The sequence below is a fragment of the Schistocerca serialis genome, chromosome 4 (genome assembly GCF_023864345.2).
Source record: "Schistocerca serialis cubense isolate TAMUIC-IGC-003099 chromosome 4, iqSchSeri2.2, whole genome shotgun sequence".
Lineage (NCBI taxonomy): Eukaryota > Metazoa > Arthropoda > Insecta > Orthoptera > Acrididae > Schistocerca > Schistocerca serialis.
In genome coordinates this window covers 606,859,383-606,864,255 of record NC_064641.1, presented here as the reverse complement: position 1 = coordinate 606,864,255, position 4,873 = coordinate 606,859,383, and positions in this window count along the sequence as shown.

Here is a 4,873-nt window from a genome sequence, read left to right as displayed (position 1 = left end):
ACTGGCTATGGCAAGGAAAGCGTTTCTGAAAAAGGGAAGCTTTTTGACATCTAGTATAGATTTAATGGTCAGGAAGTCTTTTCTGAAAGTATTTGTATGGAGTGTAGCCATGTATGGAAGTGAAACATGGACGATAACTAGTTTAAACAAGAAGAGAATAGAAACTTTCGAAATGTGATGCTACAGAAGAGGGCAGCGTGGAGGGTAAAAAGCGTAGAGGGAGAGATGAATACACGAAGCAGATTCAGAAGGATGTAGGTTGCAGTAGGTACTTGGAGATGAAGAAGCTCGCACAGGACAGAGTACCATGGAGAGCTGCATCAGACCAGTCTCTGGACTGAAGTTCACAACAACAACAACAACAACAACAACGACTTTCATTGTTATGTAGCATCCAGATCTCAGACTACATTGCAGAATGAGTTCATGAATGCATTATATAAAGGGTGAATCACCTAACGTTACCGCTGGATATATTTCGTAAACCACATCAAATACTGACGAACCGATTCCACAGACCGAACGTGAGGAGAGGGGCTAGTGTAATTGTTTAATACAAACCATACAAAAATGCACGGAAGTATGTTTTTTAACACAAACCTACGTTTTTTTTAATGGAACCACGTTAATTTTATTAGCACATCTGAACATATAAACAAATACGTAATCAGTGCCGTTTGTTGCATTGTAAAATGTTAATTACATCCGGAGATATTGTAACCTAAAGTTGACGCTTGAAACCTCCGACGCTCAGTTGCGTGTTGTAACAAACACGGGCCACGGTCGGCGAGCAGCATCTGCAGGAACATGTTTACGATGACGACCGTGTTTACGAGTGTGGCTGTAGTGCACTGTTGTGGTTTGGTCTAGCTGTCGCAGTGTCCGCATGTAGCGCTTGCTGCTATTGTTATTCTGCATTCGTCTCCGCACGCAGACCAACTGTAGTACACCGTGTTACCAGGCGTCTGTGATAGTGTAGTGTTGTAGGAACTGTGACCATGGTGTATTCGAACTCTGAAAAGGCGGAGATGATACTCATCTATGGCGAGTGTCGACGAAATGCAGCTGAAGCCTGCAGGGTGTATGCAGAACGGTACCCGGACAGAGAGCATCCAACGTGCCGCACATTGCAAAACATCTACCGCCAACTGTATGTAACAGGTATGGTCGTAGTACGCAAACGGGTCCGTAACAGGCCCGTCACAGGAGAAGCGGGTGCAGTTGGTGTGTTAGCTGCTGTTGCCATGAACCCACACATGAGTACACGGGACATTGCGAGAGCCGGTGGACTGAGTCAAAGTGGTGTCAAGCGCATACTGCATCGTCACCGCTTTCACCCGTTTCATGTGTCGCTACATCAGCAATTACATGGTGATGACTTTAATCATCGAGTGCAATTCTGTCAATGGGCATTAACAGTGAATGCGTTGCAGTTCTACCTGTTTACCGATGAAGCGGGTTTCACAAACCACAGGCAGTGAATCTACGGAACATGCATTACTGGTCCGTGGACAATCCTCGCTGGCTCAGACAGGTAGAGCGACAGCGACCGTGGACTGTAAATGTATGGTGCGGAATCATTGGCGACCATCTCATTAGTCCTCACTTCATTGCAGGGGCCCAAACAGCTGCAACATACATCGCGTTTCTACAGAATGATCTGCCAACGTTGCTCGAAAATGTCCCACTGGAAACGCGTCGAAGTATGTGGTATCAGCATGATGGTGCACCTGCACATTCCGCAATTAACACTAGGCTGACCATTGACAGTATGTTCGACGGGCGTTTCATAGGACGTGGAGGACGCATAAATTGGCCAACCCGTTCTCCTGATCTTACACCTCTTGACTTCTTTCTGTGGGGTACGTTAAAGGAGAATGTGTACCGTGATGTGCCTACAACCCCAGAGGATATGAGACAACGTATTGTGGCAGCCTGCGGAAACATTGCACCAGATGTACTGCGGCGTGTACGACGTTCATTACGCCAGAGATTGCAACTGTGTGCAGCAAATGATGGCCACCACATTGAATATCTATTGGCCTGACATGTCGGGACATACTCTATTCCACTCCGTAATTGAAAACGGAAACTACGTGTGTACGTGTACCTCACCCCTCATGGTAATGTACATGTGCGTCAGTGAAAAAGACCAATAAAAAGTTGTTAGCTTGTGGACGTAATGTGCTGTTCCAGTCTCTTCTGTACCTAAGGTCCATCACCGTTCCCTTTGGATCCCTACGTAATTCGGTGCTCTCCGATACAGACGATGGAACAGCGGAGGAGTGGTACTCAAGCGTCAACTTTAGGTTACAATATCTCCGCATGTGATTAACATTTTACAGTGCAACAAACGGTAATGATTACGTATTTGTTACATGTTCAGATGTGCTAACAAAACTAACGGGGTTCCATTTAAAAAACCGTAGGTTTGTGTTAAAAAACATACTTCCGTGCATTTTTTTATGGTTTGTATTAACCAATTACACTAGCCCCTCTCCTCACGTTCGGTCTGTGGAATCGATTCGTCAGTATTTGATGTGGTTCACGAAATATATCCAGTGGTAATGTTAGGTGACTCACCCTGTATAATGAACGGAAGTTTTTCTTACTGCTTGCATTTATATTTGATATTAAATGAAAGTATGGTACTGTATCGCAGTCGTAATAGTGTGTGATGTTCCTTTTCTACTTCCTGTTCGATAGAAGCACCTAGAGCTCCGTCTACATTTCTAACTGACGTGATCAATATATTCCACATGATCAATGGAGTTCTTTTACTAGGTTTTGTGGTATATTTGTGAATTTTAATTCTTTTTTGTATTTCAGTAATTGGGTTGAGATGTGTTTTTCCAGTTTCGTCTTTCCTCTAACAGCCTATACTGCTTCTTATATGTAGCCCTCAGGCTACAAGCTACATGATTGTTGACTTCTTCACGTAAGGTACTGTCTTACTTTGTTGACCTTATGCTATGTGCAGAAACTTTCATATGATGGTACCGATATAATGCATATGCTTTTATCACGCCATATCTTAAAATTAAAGTGTACAAAACCCACATTAGGCTCGTTATAAAAAGTAAATTATTGGCTTGCAGATATTTATCCTTTATTTCTCTTCACAGCTATAAGCGTTGAACACCTGTCCTTAGAATAATTGAAAGTTGAACTTTATTATTTCTTTGGAAAGTTAATCACTAATTCTACTGTCGTGTGCATACATAAACCGCGAGTCTCAATTGTTGTTGACAAGAACTGGAAGTCGTCGGACACGGCTTTCGGAGGATAGAATTCCCGTGACATGAGAGGTCGCAGTCTGGTAGCGCCTGAGGAGACTTTGGTATTAATTAAGGTTTTTGGTAATTTGACTTTTTGTTGTATGTAGTTGTTGCTTGCTTGCACACTGAATGGATTTTGTTAGATTTGTGTGTCACTAGACTAAGAGCAATATTCATATCTTTGTTGTGGCTAGAGACATGAGTGTTGTTTTTAGACATTCTGGAATAATTAAATTTGTTGCTGACCATACAGTCAAACAAAAAGAAAGATCTGTGTAATTTTTTTCAGGGTTTAAACCATCAATTTTGTGAATATAGCAGATTAAAGTACTTAACGATTTCTTTGATTTTTACATCACTTCAGGCAATCATTCAATTTCTATATAAAAACAGTTTGGCAGCAGTTGTACCAGTAGTTGTGACCATGAAGATACGATTCTAAGGGCATAACATGCTGATGACATTCTGTTTGAGAATGCCTTTGATTTGTTCACACCACTTCAACTGAGAATCAATACTGTATAGAGATGCCATCTACATTTAATTAAACAGTCATTTTTCCTCTTCACACTGAAATTCATGGCATTAGTTTTCTTTATGTTCAATGTCACTTTATTGCTAATTGACCAATCATAAACTTCCTTGAAAGTTTCATTCGCTGTCTTGGCAACTAATTCTCTTGCTTTCTCAGTGACTATAATATTCCTGTCATCAACGAAGGAAATTTTGTCACCATGAGTAACGCTAATGGGAAAATCATTGATGTATATCAGGAATAGCACTGGTCCTAATATGCTACCTTGCAGAGCTGTCGGAAGGCGTTAAAAAATCTCTTAAAATTCGCAGTCAGATACTAGAGAAATTATTTCGTATGGTTTGTAGGAAGAGTCGGCAGATGAAGGTGAAATTGATCCCTGTATCAAACAAAGATTTACAGATACTAGTCTTTGAATGCTATCCCCTATTTGGATGGAACCGAGGTAGGAATTTCCCTACACGTCGGTCAAGGGGCCTGAAGATAGCGTAGTAAATCGAGGAAAGTGGTAGCCCAATAAAATAACAGTTTGGATATCAGCCTGCAGAAAGTTGTTTCATTTGACATTGTGTACTAAACAGCCGAGTCCTTACCATCTCGGAAAAGATGGTCATACAGAGATTAATGAATTTTCTTTTTTCAATCAGAATACTACTGTTGTCAGAGATGGACCTTTACATATTTCCATACGTCTGTCACCAGGAACCAAATAATAATAATTCCAAATATACTAAGGTTAATAAAAACTAAACAACTTTCAGCTGTCGAATTGTGTGTCAGAATCTCGTTTTGTTGGATGATTTCGTTGTTAGACATGCTTCGGCTTGCTACTGCATTTACAAAATTTTATGCAATAGTAGCCGGTCAGCAATCGTATCATAGCACTGTTGTTGCTTGCGCGCTGCTTTGCCTTAATACAAAATTTTTATTTCAGTACCTTTCTGGTTCAGAATTTGTTTGTTTATTTTGTAACAGTGAAGTTAAAAGTTGTGTGTTAAGATATTTATTTTGCATTTGGTATCATTTGCTTTATTGCTACAATGACAGTTTCTGCACAGGC